Here is a 23,049-nt window from a genome sequence, read left to right as displayed (position 1 = left end):
GAAATGTGTTGATGTTTAAAACAAAGAAACAACAAAAAACCAAGCAGGTGATCAGAGAGAGAGAGTGAGAATGAAGAGTCAGCTAAACACCCTGGGGCAGGTTGCCCAGGTGCATGTGACTTGGTTTCTTCAGCTCCACCCATATACCTGCAATGAGCCTGCAGAAAAACAATCATGACGACCAGAAGAGGGAGAGGTCGTCACACTGTGGAACAGCTGGAGAAGCTCAGGGCCTCAGAGACTGTTGATACTTTTAAAAAGAGGCTCAACACTTGTCTTTTTAATCAGCTTTTACATGACTTTATTTCTCCTTAATTCTTTTTCATTTAATCACATTACTGATTTTAATTCTTGTCAATTCTATTCATCATATTTTATCATGAATATTTTTGTTTGTGTCATTTTAATACTTTTATTCAACTCATCTTGTTACTTATTTAATTACTTTTATATTTGTGTTGGATAAACAGTGTTTAAAGTCATTTACTTTACGTTATTTCACATTTATTTTCATTTTTATTCATTTATTTTTCCTATTTCTTTTCACATCTTTCTGTTTCCGTCCTTTAATTCTCCAGTGTTTCCTGGTGGGGTCCTGCCACGCTGGGGGCTGGTCCTGTCTGTCTGTGGGGGTGCCGTCCCTTGTGTCCCTTCAGCCTGGGTGGTTGGACACTCCACAATTAGGTGTGGGCCCACCTCTCTGCCCGGGTCGGGCTGAGCCCTGTGGAGGCACCCCTATGGCCCACCTGCAAAGACATGGTCGTTCAGCCAATTGGTCACCCTAAACAGACCCTCGGTGTGAGTGTGAGTGTGAATGGTTGTTTGTCTCCGTGTTGGCCCTGAGATAGACAGACCGATGACAGCTGGGATAGGCTCCAGCAACATCCATGACCCTAGTGAGGATAAGCAGTAGTAGAGGATGAGATGATGACATTTTATACCCGTTTCCTCTATTTCGTTCACATGGTCCTTTGCTTACGGGAGTGATTTGAACTTCTCGTACCACAGTCCGTTCATCTCAAAAAGACAGTCTTTGTCGCCTTCCTGGACACGATGATGGCGCTGTGGTCCTGTGGTATGTAGTATTATTTCTACAGATGAACATGGTTCCTTCACCCATTTGAAAACTGCTTCCAAGCTTTAACCAGACTTGTTGAGGTTCACAACTTCAACACTGGACAGCTCCTCTGAATCCTCTCTACGACCAGACATACAGCGACTCAATGCTTTTGTACTTCCAGTAATTCACCACAGGATGGTGCTGCTTCTCTTTGCTTCTTCATTTCAAAGTGATCAGAGCTGATCAGGTCTGTATTTATCAAACATGTCAGAGCAGTAAAGACTGTTAAAAGTATCATCCAGAGGTTTGATGAGTCAGTGCTGATGTTTGAATGTTGATCAAATGAAGGATGTGTTTCATTAACAGTCATGAAATAGTTTCATTAGCAGCAGGTCAGTGTGTCAGTGGAAACTCAACTGTTTGAGAGCTGAACACTGAAAGTTCATGATCCTCTAACTGGACCTGTCATGGATGAAATCCTAATCACTCTTAATTATCAGATGTTTCTGGTGAATAAAATAACATTTATATTAACTGCACTTAGTGATTATTTCAAACTGTAAAGTCCATTCCTTTATTCTTGAAAACCTATAAATACACTGAAACATGACACCAGCTTCAGGTGGTGATTGGACTCAGTTATCTTGTGTGGTGGAGGGCTCAGAGGAACAAAGGTTTACAGAAAACAGAGAAAGGGAGGGGAGGTGATGAGTGTGGTTCAGTAGCCGATATCAATCTGTTCTCAGTGGTTATTGGACAGAAAACAAACTGCTGACAGCCAATCAGACTTCCTTCCTGCAGCAGACGGGCCTGTGTGGGTTTGTGCTCTGCAAGACCTCACACCGTTTTAGCTTGTGGCTTTCACTTTAATGACACAATGACAGTTTTCATCCACCAGCTATGATTAAAGATTCCGGTAAAGGAGGAGCACCTGTGTTTCTTCATCTGAGAGAGAAACCACATTTACATTTAATATAATACATTAGAAACTCATTTGTGTTTACAATAAAATTAAAACTTAATGATTTTATTGTGTTAGTGTTTAAAATATTCCATCTCTTTCATAATGTCTCCTCTCTGATAAATAGATCTTTTAAGATGTTTTTAAAGTTTTTTAGCTGTAAAGTGTTTAAATTGATCCTGTGAGAGGATTTTCAGCTATCTATTAGAAACAATAATTGCTTCCTGTTGTTGTGTTGTCATTAATCAGAACAGAACACAAGCCTCAGTGAGAAAGACACACAAACCCATGGAGACAAACAAGTCATGCTGTTGTTGTGAAGCAGGCGTCCATGTGGGGTTCACTTCCTATGTTCATTAGTTCACTGAGTTCTAGTTGGGAAGAAAAAGTCTGGAACGTCCCATTCTCTTAAATGTATCATGAGGTTCACTCATGTAACTCTCAGGGAAATTTCTCTTCAAGCTTTCATTTTCTCTCAGTGCATCAGTCTTGTGCTTCATTCACCAGGCCGACGGATCCACGCGCTTGTTGTTGTCTTTTTCGTCCGTTCATTTCATTTCATAGAGTCCACAATCAGGAAACTGGAAGCAGGCTGTTGCTTTATTCACTGACGTCCCAAACTCTTAATGTACATGTGTTCGGACTTGTGTTGTTTAGACACTTATAAAATCAGTTGATGGTAAAACCAGACTCTTTGGGATTGTGTCGGTTTCTCTTGTTTATTGGTGTGTTTTCCAGTGAAACTAAAGAGCAGCCTGGTGGAGTCTGCATTTTATTAGAAAGAAAACACAAGAGCAGATGAAACAGCTGGAAACTGATGATTGATTAAGCTTCATTTTAATTATTATACAAAGTCCCAATTAAAAGTGGGGAAATAAACTAGCGTCTAGAGAGATGAAACACGTTCTAAGAGCAGGATTTTCTATGTGTATATATGTGTTATTTCTAGTTTACAGGACTACATCAAAACGTGAATGAACTGATACTGATTACAAAGAAGAACATTTCAAACAACATTTTGAAAGACTGAATCAAAAGTGTATGAATGAGGATGAAGTGATGGAGATGTGATGGAGAGAAAAGAGTGAGCAGAAAACAGTCAGTCAGCATGTGTGGTGTGGTTGACGGTCTCCTTCGTTTGTGAGGCTCATTCAGCAGGAGAGAGTCCACGTGCAGTACAACCAGACTCTTCACTATCAGCACTGTGTAACTGCAGACAGACAGCAGCGTTCACCCTGCTACTGGAAGGACACTGACAGACACACACACACACCACAGATATGAAATTAGTGCTAGTTTCAGATTTGATCCTGTTAAGTTGTTCTAGTGTCCTCATTGGACATGGAGCCGTCCCAGGCAGAGGAGGCGCAGGTGATCTTACAGTGTTGTTGCTGCAGAGGCTGCCAGGTCTCTGCTGGCTCTCTCTCTGGAGGGACAGGAGGCTGCTGGAGCTGGGAACCCCTGAAACAGAAAAGGAAGGTCAAAAGGTTTGGAGCTGCTGTGACAAATGTCAGTCCTTGCTCCTCTGATCTCTTTGACAGCCGTCTCCACATGAAGCTTGAACCACTGCTGGACACCAGTCACCAAGCCTTCATTACCTTGTAGTGGACTGGGCCCTCCACTCTGTCCTCCACTCTTTCTTTCCAGATGTGTCCTCACTGTGCCTCCCCGTGCTTGATGGAGCAGGTGTATTTATATGTGTAGAGATTCATCTCTACTCCCTCCAGCCTGATGAGGCTTACTGCGGGGTCCCGACCTCTTGTGCTCCAGCTGCTCTCCCTCAGCAGGGGTCAGCTTCCTCCAGGAGAGCACCCTCTTCTGTCTTTTCCAGGAGGGAACTTGACCTCAGATAGGAAACATGGTGTGGAGGCCAGGGGACACAGCAGAGAGCTCTTCCCCTCCTGGTTGGGTCTGGATGCTGCTGGGTACACGCTCACCACGGGCTTCACTACCTGCTCATCTGAAGTTGACAGCACACACACATTCCACACAGTCAACAGCAGCTTCCAGCTCCTGCTCTGGATTCAGTCTGATCCTGGAAACTACATGGATCATTTCAACTTTTAATGGAAAGACGTTATTTTTTTCTGGTTCTGAATTGAAGCAAACAACAGTTTCAAAGAAGTTGGACAGAATACATGTGGAGCTGTGTTTCTCACGTATTCTTTTATCAAACTCACATGTGTTGTTTGTTTAGAAAGAGAAATATTTTCCATGATGACTTGATTAGAAGGTCTGATTTTTCAGGGCCCCTCCTTACTTTTTCTTGATGGTTTTTTGTGATAATGCACCACTGTTTTCAGGGTCAGTTCTCAGTCTTTTACTTACGGAGCCTTGCTGTTGGAAAATCGTTGGCAGAATCACTTTGGACAATGTCTTGGTGAAATAAAGAAAGGCTCTTCACATATAAGGACGTCATCTGGATTGCAAGCATTTGTTTTCTCCACACCTGATACACATGGTTTCATCATTATCGGGTGCATTCACTGGTTAATGAAAGATCTGCCTGAACATCATCATACATTTCAACACTGCTTTTCATTGTAGTTATTATGGATACTGTAGATCACATGTGTCAAAATCAAGGCTGAAGTGTGTCCTGACACATCATTTTATTTCACCCACCACAACTTAACACACATTCGTGGTCGTCAAATATGCTGAGGAGTTATTCTCAATATTAATGTCCTGATAATTTTTCTAATAAGTGTTTTTCATTAACTATATCTCCCATAATGTGTCAATGTCGTTGACCCTGATGTGGTGATTGGAAATTTCAACAGTTAATCCCAAAAATGTCCAAGAGATGTAAAACTGACTCAGAAAGAAGGAGAATTAAGAAAAGATGGGGAAAGTGAATGTGGTGCCTTCAAGGAAAAAACCGATGAAGAGTTAATCGTACGTCGTCATTTTGTCGCCAAACATGGAGATGAAGTCTGTTAAATGTTGCCTCCAAGAAAAAACAACAATGGTTCAAGAATTAAAAGTCAGACTCTAATTGCAGCATGAAACTGTTCACCAAACGATACAGATAAATGATAGTTGTCTTTTTTCATTGAGAGCTTTTAATCCAAACTGAGAGGACATGAGGCCCGACTCCACCAATTTCACTAGTTTTTATAACATGCTTCGGTATAATTGGATTCATCTTCTTGTTTCATTTGTTCTTTTCTTTGTCTTTTAACTGTGTCATTTTCTAATGTGTTTGTGTATTTGCTGCTGTTATTTTCCAGGTACTCCTGTTAAAAAGAGCTTCTCATGGTCTCAGGGTTCATTTGGTTAAGGAATAAATTATTTACATCATTTCCAAATCCCTGATTTGTTGTTTTTCAGTTGTTTCATTTGTCATTTCAGTGAATACTAATAGTATTGAATAGGACACATTTTTTTATAGGAGCATCAGACTTTATTCACTGATAAACACTTCTACATGTTAGTGTGTGTCAGTCAGGTTCAAATGTTTAAATTATTTATGCTGTTGTGGTGATAAATAATCTTCATTTATTTTAATTCTCATTCACTTGGTGTTTTTTCTTTTTCTATGTAACACATCTATCAATTTAAAAACACATTTACATCATATAAATTATGTGACAGCGATTATTCTGACAGGTTCTTACTTTCAGAAATTGGATCCAATACAATCGAGAGACACTTGAAAGAATGTGAAATCGTGGAACATCAAATAATCATCTTGTTGTTCAACAGAATTTCTGAGCGACCAAATACTAAATGTTTGTAACGTCTCTAATTTTTACAGAAGAAAAGAATGTCTGTAACACTTTTTATGAAGGTTGTATTTAAATGCCCTATGATTCGCACTCATAATGTTTTATAAGGTGTTATAAAGGCATTATAATGGTCATTATTTACCATCTTTAATATTCACAAGTTGTCACTAACCAACTTCATGATGCATTATGACAACTGTTTATAAATGATTATAATTTTAATCTGATAGTGCATTTATAATATGTCAATATCTGGCCTAGTCCTTGTTCATTTTATGATGCATCATAATACTTTGCTTTGCTAAATGTGTATAGTGATGCATAATGAGTTTCGACTTTGCCGATAGTGCTTTATTCTGTAGTTATAAGTATATGTAATAAAAGTTATAATAAGTATACATCTCCCTACAGCACACTGTTATTAAAAGCCTTATGCAATATCGTATAGTGCTATTGTCAGCGCTAAGTAAGTGGACCGAGAATATGACACTATTATTACAGATATAAGTTACTATGAGTAATTAAAAGCGTGCAATTGGAACTAAGTCCTGAGTTCTGGCATCTTTACCCCATATGCACAGGTGTTAAATATCATCGGTGTTTTTTGATCAGTTTAGGTAAATTTGTGCATATGAGGTGTTGTGGATATATGAGCTATATAAACAAATATGAGGCACAATGAAATGAGAGCCTGGACAGTAAAGACAAAAAGGAAAGCATTTAGCTCACTTTTATTTTCATTTAACCAAACACCACATATCAGAATGGATTATCAACGCTGTTTCTGAGCACATTACACCAAACAGATGAAACACGTGAAAAACAGGCTACACAAAGTGGCACAGGCGTGGTCCTTGAGATTTGTGTCCTCTAAAAAGTGCCTTTGGGTTGGTGAGGTGATTCAGGGTCAGAGGTCAGGAGAGATGGTTTGACAGCAAACTACATAGAAGAACAGAGGCAAATCTTTTAGTGCTCTAGCTGGGTTTGTTTTTATGCAGAAAGGTTTGATTGGAAAACACCTAAGCAGATCACGTGTTTTTGTTTAAAGCGCCTAATGAGACATTATGTTACCGGCATATCTGCAGGGCAGCGCAGAAATTACCCGTAGGTGGCTTAAGCTAGTTAGGACGAAAGATACCAGACTGGCTAGTTGTAATTCACAAATTAGATCGTTTTCATATTCTTGCGTTTAAATGATTGAAACATTTCAAAACCATTGCATTAATATATAAACGATGTGCTTCATGTAAGCAAGTAAGACATTAGATCACAAAACACTAGCTGGACAGAGAGACAACATACCCAAACCTGGAGAGGGACTCAGCGGTGAAGGAAAGAAAAGCCGCTTTCGACAGTAATACAGTCAATGCTTTACGGACAGTGGGTGAGTGCGTGGACGAGGTGGGTGGGGTCATGAGGGTTCCAGGGGTCATGGACTAAGAATGACATTTCTACAATAATAATAATATAATAAAAATCGATATTTAAATTATTTCTGAACGGGCTTCAATAAATGCGAACATTTCTAGCGATCCTGTATAAAGAAGCGGTTAAATGCCAACCGGTGTCACAGTGGTGTGAACTGTTCACGAAAATTAAATCTATTGTTTGGTGCCTGCCGATTTTTCTTCAAATGTTCATGCCGCTTCGGATAACGAATTTCAAATGTGTATTTCAATTGGAAGTTATTTCGTGAGGAACGACTGTCAATGGGACACTGCGCTATGAAGAGGTTTGATTAATTTCATTTAGACTAGATTTGTTAATGGATTTTATTTTCGGTTTTTTTTTAATTGTACGTCAATTTTGCTGCAGGATTCGGCACTTTGAGATTCGAAAAAAATTTAATGGTTATTGCTATATCGGTCTCTTTTACATGGGATCGCTAGAAATGTGCCGCCCATTTTATTGAATGCTTTTATCAGATTATTATTTTAATATCGTTTTTAGTAAGATTATTATCTATTGTAGAAATATCATTCCTTAGTCCATGACCCTTGACCTCTGAGACCCCACCCACACCTCCGTCCCCTGCTCCTCCCCATGTCGTAAAGCATTGGACTTATCGGAAAGCGGCTTCTTTTCTTTCCTTTCTCCGCTGAGTCCTCTCCAGGCAGGTAGGTTGTCTCTCTGGTCCAGCTAGTGTTTTGTGAGCTAATGCTTTACTTTGCTTACATGAAGCAACATCGTTTACATATTAATGCAATGATTTCGATTGGTTTCAATCATTAAAGCTAAGAAGTTAATGAAACTACGATCTAATTTTTGTGAGGGGAAAAACCTAGCCGTGTTTGGTAACTTTCGTTGTAGCTAAGCTTAAGCCACCTACGGGTAATCTGCGGTGCCTGCATGTTATGCAGGTAACATAAATGTTTCATTAGGGCTGCTTTAAACAAAAAACACGTGATCTGCTTATGGTGTGTTCAATTCAAAACCTTTCTGCATTAAAACAAACCCAGATAGTGCACTAAAGATTTTGCCTCTGTTCTTCTTGTAGTTGCTGTCAAACCATTCTCCTGACCTCTGGACCCTGATTCACCTCACCAACCAATGGCACTTTTAGAGACACATCTCTAGGACACGCCGTGTGCCACTTTTGTGGCTGTTTCACGTGTTTCATCTGTTTGTGTAAATGTGGCTCAGAGCGTTGATAATCATTGATTATGTGTGTTGGTTTAAATGAATAAATAAAGTGAACCTAAATGGCTTCTCTTTTTTTTGTCTTTACTGTCCAGGCTCTCATTTTCATTGTGCCTCATATTTGTTTATAATTAGTCTTTATATCCACAACACCTCTTTGCACTAATTTTACCTAAAGCTGACAAAATAAACCTATGATATTAACATTGTCTATGGGGGTAATGTTGCCAGAATCAGGACTTAGTTCATTGCACCTTGTTATTAATCATATGTAACTTTTTTCTGTTAATAATAGTGTCATATTTCTTCTGTCACTTTACTTAGCGCTGACAAATTAGCACGTATGATATTGGCATAGCTGTTTATAACAGTGTGCTGTAGGGAGGAGATGTATTCATTATTATAACTTTATGACATATGACTTATAACTACAGATATAAAGCACTATAGGCAAAGTCAAAAAGCTTTATGCACTCTCTATACACATTTAGCCAAAAGCAAAGTAGTATGAATGCATCATAAAATGAACAATGGTGACTTGGAGTTATTGCATTGTTTATAATGCACTATTCAGATTAAAATTATAATCATTCATAACCAGGTGTATGTGCATCATTGAAGTTGGTTATGGACGACTTGTGATTATGTATAGATGGTTATTTAATGACCATTTATAATGCTTTATATGACACCTTAATAAAACATTATGAGAGCTTTCATAGGGCTTTATAAAATACTACCTTCATAGAAAGTGTTACGATATGGACTTTAGTTGTTCAGTCACATTTCAACTTGTTTTCAGTGGGAAATGATGAGCTTTTCTTATGAACAATGGCTGCAGGGATATGAATTCTCTACTAATGAGGAAAAACTAACATGTAAAGCCTTGAACAGCACTAACTGACTAAACAATTTCAGCTTTCTACAATAAAAACAAGTGAAGGAAAGAAATGTTTGTTCTTACCTGTTACATTACAGTTTAGTTCCAGAGCCATAGATGAGGTATTTGGGAGCTGCTGTTCACACAGTGAAAAAAAGACTTATTCAATAACCATGTGTGCTTGCTGAGAGAGTCAGTGAGGGGAAGGAGTAAATGAGGAGGAAGGATCATATTTCAGGCTCGTGATGTCTGTTTCTTGATGTTCAGGATCTTCATGGACTGTCTCTTCTTCTCCTTTCTTTTAGCCTCACTAGCAGCATGGCTCTGATGTTATAATTCAGTGGTTGGTTAGTCAATTCCTGAAACTTCGTTATGTCACGCAGGATTGTGCATGTGAGAGTTCAGGGTGGTGATGGCTCTGGGAATTAAACAGTCCCCATGATGTTTGGGATACATCTGTAGCTTGAGGAACTGGTGTGTGACTTGTCCTTGTTGTTGTGTAGCCTCTGCTGAGGCCACCGTGTGGTGTTAGGTGTCCATCAGAGAGGGGGAGAGGGCAGCCAACAATACCTCTGGGCAGCCTTGACTGTCTCTGAAGCATAGTTGGATTAGGCATAGTGCTAGGTAATCGGTACCATGTGGACCACCACGTGCGTCAGCGAGGCTCTCTATGGGTGGAGTGTAGTAGAAGGCCAGCAGCACCTTCCTGTCCAGGTTGTTCTTCCTGAGGACTCTCTGCTGGGTCTCTGATGACAGCAGAGATGGTTGTTCTGTCCAGGGAGAAACGTCCAGATCTGGAGCTCTCAGGAACCGAAAGGTGTAGGACTCTCTCCACACGGGTTTCTCCGTTGATGTAGAGGGGGAGCAGGTCGATTTCTATTCCTCCTAAAAAGTCATGATGGTATTCCTTCGTCTTTGTGGTGTTCAGGTCCAGGTTGTTGTACTGATTGCTGAGCACCAGGACGTCAGCTTCTGGACCTCCTCTCTGTAGTCTGCCTTGTTCCCTTTGAGATGAGTCCGACCACAGGGGTAGTCATCAGCAAACTTGGACGGGGTTGGAGGAAGTCGTAGGTGTAGAGGCTGCACAGGACAGGAGGGGGTCAGCACACAGCCCTGTGTTGAAACCTGTGTCTGTGAGGGCTGTTAGATCCCACTGGTCAGTTAAGACAGTTTCCATTTATACAGGGTTACAGCTTCACGTCAGCAGAGTATTACCCCAAACTGAATTCAGTGATAGCAACTACTCAAGCTGTAGACGAGGGTAACTCGCTTGCTTCTAACCACCTTTAATCCTTGGATGTCTGCCCCGCCTTCTCACGTCCCCCGGAACACCAGTCAGGGGAGGTTTCCTTGAGCTGGGTCCCGAAGTTGTAGTCCCGTCAGTTGTGGGGGCTACCCTAATGGATCTGTGCAACTTGGTCCGTTGCCAGGTTATAATTAAGGCGAGGCTGAAAGGCCCTAGGGACATTATTATTAATTTTAAGTGGCATAACCTAGTGTGACCATTAAGAGTAGGTGTCCGAGCTACCTTTCAGGTTGCACTAGTGTTTTACTGTCATGAGGTGTCTGTTGTACCACTGTAAAAAAGGGGAAAATATTTTTCAACTAAATCTTCTGACCTTTAGAGTCAAATTTTATTTGCAGGTCAGGTTCAGCTTTAGCAATCGCAACAGCTAAGAATTCAGTCAAATCTAACTCAGATATTTGTTAAAATAAATTATACAACAGATAATCAACCAAAATCATATCATGTGAGTCTATCAGTGTAATCTCTATAAAATCTGATCTAAAAAATATTAATCAAATAGAATTATTATGAGCTGGTGTGGATTGATACAGGGGGATAGAAAATTTCCAAAACTGTCCAAAAAAAAATCCTCTTTAGGGACGAAACAGCGCGTCAGGTGGAGCCGCTACGGGGCCGATGGGACCCCACCCAAACCCAGGACCTTTTAACTGCCACAGGAACCAGTGGGTAAATTAGGTATAGTCCTGATGAAGATGTTTCTGTCCCTCCTGGTTAATTCCTTTAAATCCTTCACAATTGTAATCCAACAGGTCTTCCTTGACTTCAGTACAAAGTCCAAGAACAGGAAATCCAAAATGCGTCAGTATAATCCAATCTTTCGCAATCTGCTAGGCAGGGGGGAATCCAGACAGAACTTTTAAGCCAAAATTGCACTGGAGGGAGTTGGCTTCGTTCTGCATGCAGCACAATCCGTGTCCAAGTGATTACATCTTCAAACACACGTCCTATTTTCCACTCATCTTCATTGACTAACTCTCACCCCATTACTTTTATCCATTAAGGGTGTTATTTCATGACCTATTAATTAATACTGGAATTAGATCATCTTCTGTACTTTTGAACAAAACTATGTATTTGGACGTGTCCACTGACCTGTCCCCAGGTGACAGTTTTTCAGTTCCCATTTTTGCCCCTCCGCCTAACACCTGTATCCTGTCTTTCTTTTCCTGCGCCTGAGGTCACAAACATTTGATTTACATTTGCTTCTTACTATTATTCATCAAAGACTCTGTGCTAACATACAATCAATGAAATGAAAATCAACCATTTAATCAAAATTACTCTAAAATCATAAAAATCATTCTTTTTACTTCTTTTATTTCAAGGTCCAATCCTACACTTAGCACAAGGCTTTTTAGGCTGTTGGTCGACCGAGGATCTCAACTCACTTGACTGGGCCACAGGGGCAGAAGCGGTTGAGGTTGGTTGGTGGGTGATTTGACTTTGGTACAGAGGATGTTGGTGGAAGATTTCAGGCAGGTGGGGAGGACTGCTTTGGGGGGAAGGGAGAGGTTGAACACCCCTGCAGAAGTTATCATACAGCTGGTGGACAAGAAAAAAAAAGAATTTACAGGCATCCCTGTCACTCAGTAGTATTAGTAAAAAAAAATTGTTGGTTAATCAGAGTTTCATTTAAAGCAGTTAAATTCTTGTAGCCCTTGTTATGAAGAGGGAGAAGATGATAGCAATTAAGATGGTTAGTAACTGAGATGACTTGACCGTTTAAAAAACATTTGTATTAATATTCACCCATGGATATATCAGGTCTTTATTCATTTGTATTCCTATTAATGAAGATTAGAATAGAAAACATCAATGAAGCAATTGATTTAGAATTTGAGGTCAATAAATACAACCAACCATGATGTTTTTGTTGGCAAAGGCTCAAGAAATCTAAAAAAAAAAACAGAGCTTCTGTGTGGAGTATGATCCTGTCCAGCTCTGGGGTCCACAAGGGGTATGTGTCTTCAGCCCCTCTGCTCTTTCCTCTCACAATGACTGTACGTCCAAGGCACAGCTCAAAACCACCATTAATTTGCTGATGACTCCAACATCATTGGCTTCATCACATGACGGTGATGAGTATTCACAGAGCGGAGGTTTAGAGATCTGTCATCATGGTGCACAGCCAATAACCTCACTGCCTCAACGTCAGCTAGACAAATGAGATGATAATGGACTACTGGAGGCTTCAGGGAGGGACACAAGCCCCCATTCACCTGGAGGGAGTAGCAGTAGAAAGAGTCAACTGCTTCAGGTTCCTGGGCATCAACATCAGTGAGGATCTCAGCTGGTCACGCCACACGGGCAACATCATCAAGGCAGCTAGACAGAGCCTCTTCTTCCTGAGGCGTCTGAGAAGGTTTGGCTGCAGGAGGAAGACACAACAGATCCTCTCTGAGCCCAGACCCCCCAGATATAGACTATTTACACTCCTACCGTCTGGCTGGTGGTTCTGGAGCATCCACACATGAACCAACATGTTCAGGGACAGTTTTTACCCACAATCCATCTCATCTCAATCCACTCATTCATTATTTGTCTGTAACTGTTTGTCCTCTGAGGGTCGTGTTGGAGCTGGAGCCTATCCCAGCTGTCATTGGGTTAGAAGTGGGGTAAAACCTGAACAGGTCTCCAGTCTATCTCAGGATTAACACAGAGAGACAGACAACAGTCACATCTACAACCAATTTATGGAGGGTGGGAGGAAGCTGGAGAACCTGGAGAGAACCCACACAGACACAAACTCCACACAGAAAGGCTCCAGTTGGCTGAAGAATTCAAATCCAGAACCTTCTTGGTGTGTTTCATCAGTGCTGACCATCACACCACTAAACATGTTATAATTTAAATAGAAACATTTTGGATAGAGACTGGAGTCTGTTCCCACTGCACAATTCCACTTTATTGTTTCTATATATTTATGTTATTTTGACACATATGTTTTTCTCTTTATTTTATTTTATTTTATTTTATTTACTTCTGTGAAATAAATTCATCTGAAAGTAAAGAACCTTGAAATGCTGCTGAAGTGTTGTAGAGGAACGTTTGTTTCTAGAGGAAAGGTCAGGAGGTCTCCATGAATGTTAGGGTTCATCCTCTGAGAACCATGAACATCCACAGGAAACTGATGGAAATGTGTCCAACAACAACCGCGTCCTAATGAGCTGCTGCTACAAGAACTAAGTCCTGACCTTTACATCAGTCCAAGATTTGTCTTTAAAAATGGAAGAAAGTGAAATGATGTGGTGAAATCTGCTGGAAGGTGTTAAACAACAAGTGCTGCTGGAAGTGTTTTCATTAACATTGTGAAGCAGGAATGGACTTTATTCCAGCAGCAGCTCAGAGCAGAGGAGCTTCATCTTCATCTGGAACATTTGTCTGAAATCATTCATTTTATTCAACTTTGACTTTTCAAAGTCTTTGAAAATATCTTTGTGTTCTTTTGCTCTTTCATTGAATTCTTTTGATTGACTTTGTATTTTTGCTCTTTCTTCTTCTCTGTGTTGTTTTCATCTTTTTTCTAACTGTTGAAATATCTGCTAACAACATGAATAAATCTGATGTCAAATAAATAGTGAGAGCAGGAAAGAAGAATCTGCCTCAGCTCAGTATGTTTGTGACTCTGTCTGAGATGGAGGTGAAATATGTGAACCTGGGCTGTGGTTTACTGCTCTCCTCCTGTCACAAAAACTGTTTGACATCTGTTCATCTTTGGGTTTTTGTTCAGGCTGCTCGCATCATTTCTCACTGTGGGTAACTCTCTTCCAACAGGCGCAGTAGTAGGAGGCTGAATGATCAACTTTAACTGTCTTTATCTCCAACTCCCAAAGGTTCTCTTTATTCACAGCTGAGAAATCATCTTCCTGAGGATGATTGGAACCTTTATAAATTTCACCATTCTCTTTTTTAATACCAAAAATCCATCTGAATGTTTCTGTTTCTTTTTTCTGGAACCAGTCTATATAATCATGATCACACTGTTCAATTCCTTCACATCTGAAGGAGACTGTTTGACCAACTCTCCTGGTCAATGTTAACTGGTCCTGGGTCAGCTCTGCTGCCATGGCAACCAGGGCTGTAGAGACACAGACAGATAGATGAAGGTTAGTGAGACAGTGTTTGTTAAAGGTGGAGTTTGTTGGAAATACTCACCTGAACACAGACAGCACAGAGCAGCAGCTGGGAGGAAAAGCATTTTGTTTGGTGGTGTATCCTCTGGTGAACCTGGGGAGAAGTGGAGCTCTGATGCAGCTGAGGCCCAACAAGGACGAGCTGTGACATGAGACGAGGCCACGTGGTTTCTAGCAGGTCCTCAAAGCTCCCATCAGCCCCTGCAGCCCACAGATGAGACGGCTGCTGATGATTGACAGCTCAGATCAAGCTGCTGTGTCCTTTCATGGTCTTGATTTGAATCTGACAGCAGATGAAAAACATCTGGGTCACATGATGCAGAAAGACTAAAAAACATTCATGTTCCCACAAACACATTCAGGTTGGTGGTGACTTTAGTAACACAGACTGTTCTCCGTAATACTCTTCTATTAAAGGACTGTTTTCCTGAAAACATTTACGCTTTGTACAGAATCATTTCAATGACTCTTAAAGTTGAGAATAATCACTAATCACTGAGAAACTCATGAAACTATAATAATCCATGAATTTGACAAGTGAAAGAAGAAGATCAATGTTTGACTTCAACTCCAAAAAGTAGAATCAAAGCTCAGTGACTCTGAGAGATTCTGGTCAGTTAGAAGAGATTTCCTGCTCTGACATGTTTGATAAACACAGACCTGATCAGCTCTGATCATTTTGAAATGAAGAAGCAAAGAGAAGCAGCGCCATCCTGTTGGTGAGTCCCTGGAAGTACAAAAGCATCCAGACAATGTTTGAGAAAAACAGCTGTGAGCTCTGGACGACAGAACATCCACCAAGTTCTGGACAAACAGAGTCATTCTGGTGTCAGCTGATTGTTCATTACCACTGTAGCTGTTCACATCTGCAGCTTCACCATCCAAAGAGAAACTACAATGATGAGTTTGATCAATGAAAATATCCTCCATGGTCTCTACTTTCATGATATTCAGCAGATATGATCAGTGTTTTCTGTGTGTTTTGTTTCAGCGTCTTATTTCCGGTGTTAGACTGATCCTTTTCTACTGATATGAACTTCTCCAACCATCACCTGTTCATCTCTAGAAGGGAGAATGCGTCTCCTTCCTGAGCATCATGTTGGTGCCATTGTCCCATGATGTGTAGTATTATTTCTACAGATGATCATTGTTCTTTCAGCCATTTGAAAACTGCTTCCAAGCTTTAACCAGACTTTGAATTCTTTAGATTTTTCTGGGATATTAAAAACCAATCTTTGAAGGTAGGCCTTAAAGCTTCTGAATGCATGACATTATTTCATCAAAATCCTGTTTAAAGATGCAGTCAACTGAGTGTGTTTGAATCCACTGGAATTAAGATTTAATGAGTAAATAATGAAATAATCTATCTGCAGACAGTTGATGGAAAAATTACATGTGTCAATAGCTTCCTCAGGAGTCATCCACATCTATATTGTGCTTTAGCAAATGAGTCTGGGAAGGATTGTTGTGTCAAATTGGAGATCTTTATCAGAGGAGGCTCCCAGGTGTCGTCCAGTTCAGCTCAGAGAAGTCTTCTCTTTGGTGTCTCAAAAAACCATCAGGAGTCAATGTTCAGAGCATCAGAATGGTCTTTAATACCATCCTCCATCCCCTGTATCAGGGCCACACCCCTATACCGTCACTATACATTAACCAATTACACCATTACAAATGTTTGTCGTCACTGTTGCTGGGGCTTGAGGCCTTGTGATCTTGTTTTTCTGAACCATCCTGGGACGTTTCCTATACAAAGTTATCTTTTTTTTAAGAGCCATCCTGGTTTACTTTACACCAATAACTTCATAATCTCCCTGTGTTCTCAATTTCTTAAAGTCATTCTTGCTTGTTTTACTCCCTTATTTCCTAATCCTGCAATAAGTGTAACTATTTTCACCATACAACGTGCCCCTAAATCAAAACACACGTTCCCCTGTGAGGTAAACAGTAAATGTACTTCATTTCTGTGTTTTCCACGGTATCACAGTAACATAAATGCCCATTATATCAAATATCATATCATAATCAAATATGACCTCACAGTCATCTTCTTACATTGCCTTTCATATTCTAGCACACCATAGGCTTTAAAATTATACCACAGACTATCAGCACACAGGAATTTACTGGACTCAATGAATTCTACCAGATCAGAACACTGGACATCAGACAGATGACCAAAGGAACCTGAGAGATTGTTCAAAATGTCAGACTATGATAACTTTCCTTGAGTCAAGAACACTGACAAACCACAGTCCCTTACTTCAGCACTGGACAGCTCCTCTGAACCCTCTCTACTACCAGACATACACACAAGGAGAGGTAACTTCAGCACTGGACAGCTCCTCTGAACCCTCTATACTCCCAGACATACACACAAGGAGAGGTAACTTCAGCACTGGACAGTTCCTCTGAACCCTCTCTACTACCTGACATACACATACTACTCACGTTCACTAATCAACTGTTCACGAGGCAAAGGCGACTGATCAAACTGAGAAACCATCTTTGAACTCCTGACATCCTCTGCTAATTCTGAAGAAAACGAGTGTCTTCATGGCAAGTTCATCTTGAGACTGTTTCATAGAATAGACTTCATGGCCATTTGCACAGCTACAAGAAAATCCAGGTACACTGAAAGACTTGTGCAAAGTTCCTTGAGCCAGTCTTTTTATAAAAAGTAAAAGATAAACATTTTAAATATCAACACTATGATTACTACAAAATATAAACACCTTGTGAAAGTTGTCTACAGTCTTGATTACTCATTGAAGAGCTTCCTTCTCGGCCTTAGAGATGTTTCTAAACCATCATGTCATGAGTTCACTGTAGGTCTGGGTGAGGGCTGGCGTCTGAGTCCAGTCTTCTTCACTGTTGCTCTGGTGTTTGTGGCCCAGCTCAGGTCTTCTGACACCTGAAGACGAGGAACTTGTGACTGTCGGCCTGATCCACTTCAGTCCCCTGGATGTTGAGAGGATGCAGAGGGGGGCTTTCCTCTGGAAGTCCAGAATGAGTTCTTTTGTTTTTACTATGTTGAGAACAAGATTGTTGTCCTCTCCATAGGAAGTGATGTTATTTGTTTGTTCTCTGTATGAAGTCTCATCCCAGGATGGTTGTGTCATCTTCATGTTTGATGGTGACATTATTTCTGTTAGTACAGACACAGTCATAGGTGTAGAGAGCGTAGAGTCAGGGGCTGAGGCAGCAGCTCTGGGTGGTTTCTGTGGTGACTGAAGAGTCAGCACAGACTTTGATTCTCACCACCTGTGATCTGTGTATGAGGAAAACAGGTGGTGTTGGTTCTCCCAGATCTGTCAGCTTCACGATCAAAATAATTTTCTCAACCATTGTGTGACTCAATGCTTTTGTACTTCCAGAAAGACACCACAGGATGGCGCTGCTTCTCTTTACTTCTTCATTTCAAAATGATCAGAGCTGATCAGGTCTGTGTTTATCAAACATGTCAGAGCAGTAAAGGGCTGTTAAAAAGTATCATCCAGAGGTTTGATGAGTCAGTGCTGATGTTTGAATGTTGATTTAAATGAAGGATGTTTTTCATTAACAGTCATGAAATAGTTTCATTAGCAGTAGGTCAGTGTGTCAGTGGAAACTCAACTGTTTGAGAGCTGAAACACTGAAAGTTCATGGTCCTCTAACTGGACCTGTTAGTGGATGAATCCTAATCACTCATTAATTACAGAGGTGTCTGGTGAATAAAATAACATTTAATTAATGCACTTAGTGATTATTTCAAACTGTAAAGTCCATCTTTATTCATGAAAACCTATAAATACCTGAACATGACACCAGCTTCAGGTGGTGATTGGACTCAGTTCATCTCTGTGTGGGTGGAGGCTCAGAGGAACAAAGGTTTACAGAAAACAAGAGAAAGGGAGGGGAGGTGATGAGTGTGTTCAGCAGCCGATATCAATCTGTTCTCAGTGGTTATTAGGACAGAAAACAAACTGCTGACAGCCAATCAGACTTCCTTCCTGCAGCAGACGGGCTGTGTGGGTTTGTGCTCTGCAGCCTCGACACCGTTAGCTGTGGCTTTTCACTTTAATGACACAATGACAGTTTCAACCACCAGCTCTGGTTAAAGAATCTTTAAAGGAAGCACCTGTGTTCTTCATCTGAGAGAGAAACACATTTACATTTATTATTATAAATACATGTGTTTTTTGCCGTTAATAGAACTAATTATTTTATTGTGTTGTGTTTAAAATCTTCCATCCTCTCATAAAAGTCTCCTCTCTGATAAATAGAACTTTAAAGAAGTTTAAAGTTTTTACCTGTAAAGTGTTTAAATTGATCCTGTGAGAGGATTTTCAGATTCTATTAGAAACAATAATGCTTCCTGTTGTTGTGTTGTCATTAATCAGAACAGAACACAAGCCTCAGTGAGACAGAGACACAAACCCATGAGACGAACAAGTCATGCTGTTGTTGTGAAGCAGGTGTCCATGTTGGTTCACCTCCAGTCTCATTAGTTCACTGAGTTCTAGTTGGAAGAAAAAGTCTGAACGTCCCAATCACTTTAAATGTATCATGAGTTCACCTCATTAACCACTGAGACACATTTCTCATGGAAATTCTCTTCAAGCTTCATTTTCTCTCAGTGCAATCAGTCTGTGCTTCATTCACAGGGTTCATAGACGTCACATCCAGGAACTGGAAGCAGCTTGTTACTTTACTCACTGACGTCCAAACTCTAAAGTTCAAGTGTTTGACTTGTTTTGTTAAGACACATAAAAATCAGTTGATGAAAACCAGACTCTGGGATTGTGTCGGTTTCTTGTGTTTATCGAGTGTGTTCCAGTGAAACTAAAGAGCAGCCTGGTGGAGTCTGCATTTATTAGAAAGAAACACAAGAGCAGAAGAAACAGCTGGAAACTGATGATGATTCAGCTTCAAGTTCCAGTTAAAAGTGGAAATAAACTAGACGACTAGAGAATGAACACGTTCTAAGAGCAGATTTCTATGTGAATATATGTGTTTCTATTTACAGGATGACAATCAACACGTGAATGAACAGATACAGATTACAAAGAAAACATTTCAACAACATTTCTGAAGATGATCAAAGTGATGAATGAGATGAAGTGATGAGATGTATGGAGAGAAAAGAGGAGCAGAAAACAGTCAGTCAGCATGTGTGGAGCTGGTGGACGGTCACTTGTTTCTGAGGATCATCAGCAGAGAGAGTCCACAGCAGTACACCAGACTCTTCACTATCAGCACTGTGTACTGCAGACAGAGCAGCTTCACTTTGTACTGAGAGACATGAGGAACCTCTGAAACAGAAAAGGAGTCAAATGTTTAGAGCTGCAATGATGGTTATCTGTATCACTGCTGGACACAGTCACAGAGTTTTAATTACCTTGATTGGAATCGACTGTGCCTCCCTCGTGCTCGACGGAGCAGATGTATCATATGTGTAGAGATCATCTCTATCCACCAGCCTGATGGAGGCTCTGCGTCCCGACTCTCTGAGCTCCAGCTGCTCTCCCTCACCAGGGGTCAGCTCCTCCAGAGAGCCCGCCCTCCTTCTGTCTTTTCCAGGAGAACTTGACCTCAGGAGGAAACATGTGTGAGGCCAGACACAGCAGAGAGCTCTTCCCCTCCAGGTGGGCTCTGGATGCTGCTGGGTACACGCATCACCACGGGCTTCACTACCTGCTCATCTGAAGTTTGACAGCCACACACACTTCACACAGTCAACAGCAGCTTCCAGCTCTGCTCTGGATTCAGTCTGATCCTGGAAACTACATGGATCATTTCAACTTTTAATGGAAAGACGTTATTTTCTGGTTCTGAATTGAAGCAAACAAACACGTTTCAAAGAAGTTGGACAGAAACATGTGGACTGCGTTTCATCACGTCTTCTTTTATCAACTCACTGCTGTTGTAGTTTAGAAAGAGAAATATTTTCCATGATGACTTGATAGAAGGTTTGGTTTTTCAGGGCCTCCTTAGTTTTTCTTGTTGATTTTTGATCATAATGCACCGTTTTCAGGTCAGTTCTCAGTCTTTTACTACGGAGCCTTGCTGTTGGAAAACGTGCAGAATGCATGTTGACATTGTCTTGGTGAAATAAGAAAGGCCTTCCACAATAAGACGTCATCTGGATAGCAGCATTTGTTTCTCCACAACCTGAACACATGGTTCATCATTAACGGTGGTTCATGGTTTAATGAAGATTTAGCCTGAACATCATCTACATTCAACACTGCTTTTCATTGTAGGATATTATGGATGTAGATCACATGTGTCAAACTCAAGGCTGAATGTGTCCTGACACATCATTTTATTTGGACCCACCACAACTTAACACACATATGGTCGTCAACATATGCATGAGGAGTAATTCTCAATATTAATGATCTGATAATTATTCTAATAAGGTGTTTATCATGAAACTATATCTCCCATAATGTACGTCAATGTCGTGACCTGATGTGGTGATTGGAAATATCAACAGTTAATCCCAAAATGTCCAAGAAGAGAAAAACTGACTCAGAAGGAAGGAAATTTAAGAAAAGATGGGAAAGTGAATGTTGGTGCTTCAAGGAAAATAAACATGATGAAGGAGTAAAATCTACGTCGTCATTTGACGCCAAAACATGGAGTGAAGTCTGTTAAATGGTAGCCTCCAAGAAAAACAACAAATGGTTCAAGAATTTAAAAGTCAGACTCTAATTGCAGCATGAATGTTCACCAAAGATACAGATAAAATGATATTTTTCATTTTTCATTGAGAGCTTTTAAATCCAAAATGAGAGGACATGAGGCCGACTCCACAATATTCACTAGTTTTTATAACCTGCTTGTAAATTGAATCATCTTCTTTTCATTTGTCTTTTCTTTGTCTTTTAACTGTGTCATTTTCTAACTGTGTTTTGTATTTGCTGCTGTCTATTTTCACCAGGACTCCCTTTAAAAAGAGCTTCTCAGTCTCAGTGGGTTCATTCTGGTTAAAGAAATCAATTATTTACATCATTTCCAAATCCCTGAATTGTGTTTTTCAGTTGTTCATTTGTTATTTCAGTGATTACAATATGTATTGAATATGACACATTTAAGAGCACAGACTTTAATCACTAATAAAAACACATCAACATGTTAGTTTGTGTCAGTCATGTTCAAATGTTTAAATACTTTATGCTGATGATGGTGATAAAACTTTATTTAATTTAACATCACATTCACTTTGTGTTTTTTCTTTTTTCTATTAACACATCATCAATTAAAGACACATTTACATCATATAAGTGACAGCGATTAGATCTGACAAGTTCTAACTTTCAGAAATGATCCAATACAATCGATAGACACTTGAAAAGAATGTGAAATAGTTGAACATGAAATATCATCTTGTTTTCAACAGAATTACTGAGACGATCAAATCCTAAATGTTTGTAACGTCACTAATATTTACAGAAAGAAAGAATGACTTTAGTTGTTCAGTCACATTTCAACATGTTTTCAGAAATGATTGAGCTTTTCTTATGGAACAATGGCTGCAGGATGAATTCTCTACTAATGAGGAAAAAACTAACATGTAAAGCCTGAAGCAGCACAAACTGACTTTAAACACATTTCAGCTTCTACAATAAAACAAGTGAAGGAAAAGAAATGTTTGTTCTTACCTGTTACATACAGTTTAGTTCCAGAGCCAAAGATGAAGTAGCCCCAGCTGCTGCCGCACAGTGAAAAAGACTAATACAAAAACCCGTGTGCTGCTGAGATACTCAGCTGAGGGGAAGGAGTCACATGAGGAGGAAGGATCATATTTCAGCTCCTTGATGTGTTTCTCTGATGTTCAGATCTACATGACTGTCTCTTCTTCTCCTTTCTTTTAGCCTCACTAGCAGCATGGCTCTGATGTTAATGTCAGTGGTTGGTCAGTCCACTACTTTAGTCTTAGTCATGGACTGGATCTGGACTAAAGGATGGATGATGGACTCACATCAACATTTCTACACATTCTTGGTCCCAGAGGATCAACTTCATTAACTGACTGTTGATTTGGACTTTTTATCTAGCGCCACCAGCAGGTCAACATCTGTTTTGGTCATCAGATTTTCTGTTGGACATTCAGTGTCCAGTAGCATCATTACATAGAGACACATATGAAACATATTTAAGTTATAACCTAAACATGTAATGATGTGAATAAATATATAGAATAGTATCAGTAATGACCACAGTCCAGTTGGTTCCTCACAGGGAGGCGCTGTAGAGTCTTATGTCCTGAAGGACAAACGTCCTCCTCAACGTGTTCATGGAGCAAGACAGAGACAGCAGCCTGTCCCTGAACCAGCTTCTCTATCTGACT

General features: G+C 40.2%; 1 long non-coding RNA gene across 2 annotated transcripts; it reads right to left on the bottom strand.

Annotated features, from left to right (window-relative positions):
* Nucleotides 1–19,769: 19,769 nt before the first annotated feature.
* On the bottom strand, nt 19,770–22,771 carry LOC125010849. Of its 2 annotated transcripts, XR_007113103.1 has the most exons (4): nt 22,361–22,771; nt 20,612–20,864; nt 20,092–20,395; nt 19,770–20,005 (listed from the first exon to the last, which is right to left on the bottom strand). It is a non-coding gene; the product is annotated as an uncharacterized LOC125010849 (long non-coding RNA). The 2 variants fall into 2 exon arrangements; XR_007113104.1 differs by lacking the exon at nt 20,612–20,864 and having other exon boundaries at nt 22,361–22,769.
* Nucleotides 22,772–23,049: the final 278 nt, after the last annotated feature.

The sequence above is a fragment of the Mugil cephalus genome, chromosome 7 (genome assembly GCF_022458985.1).
Source record: "Mugil cephalus isolate CIBA_MC_2020 chromosome 7, CIBA_Mcephalus_1.1, whole genome shotgun sequence".
Classification (NCBI taxonomy): Eukaryota; Metazoa; Chordata; class Actinopteri; order Mugiliformes; family Mugilidae; genus Mugil; species Mugil cephalus.
Note: the sequence above shows the minus strand (reverse complement) of the source record. Positions and strands in the feature narration are given on the sequence as shown.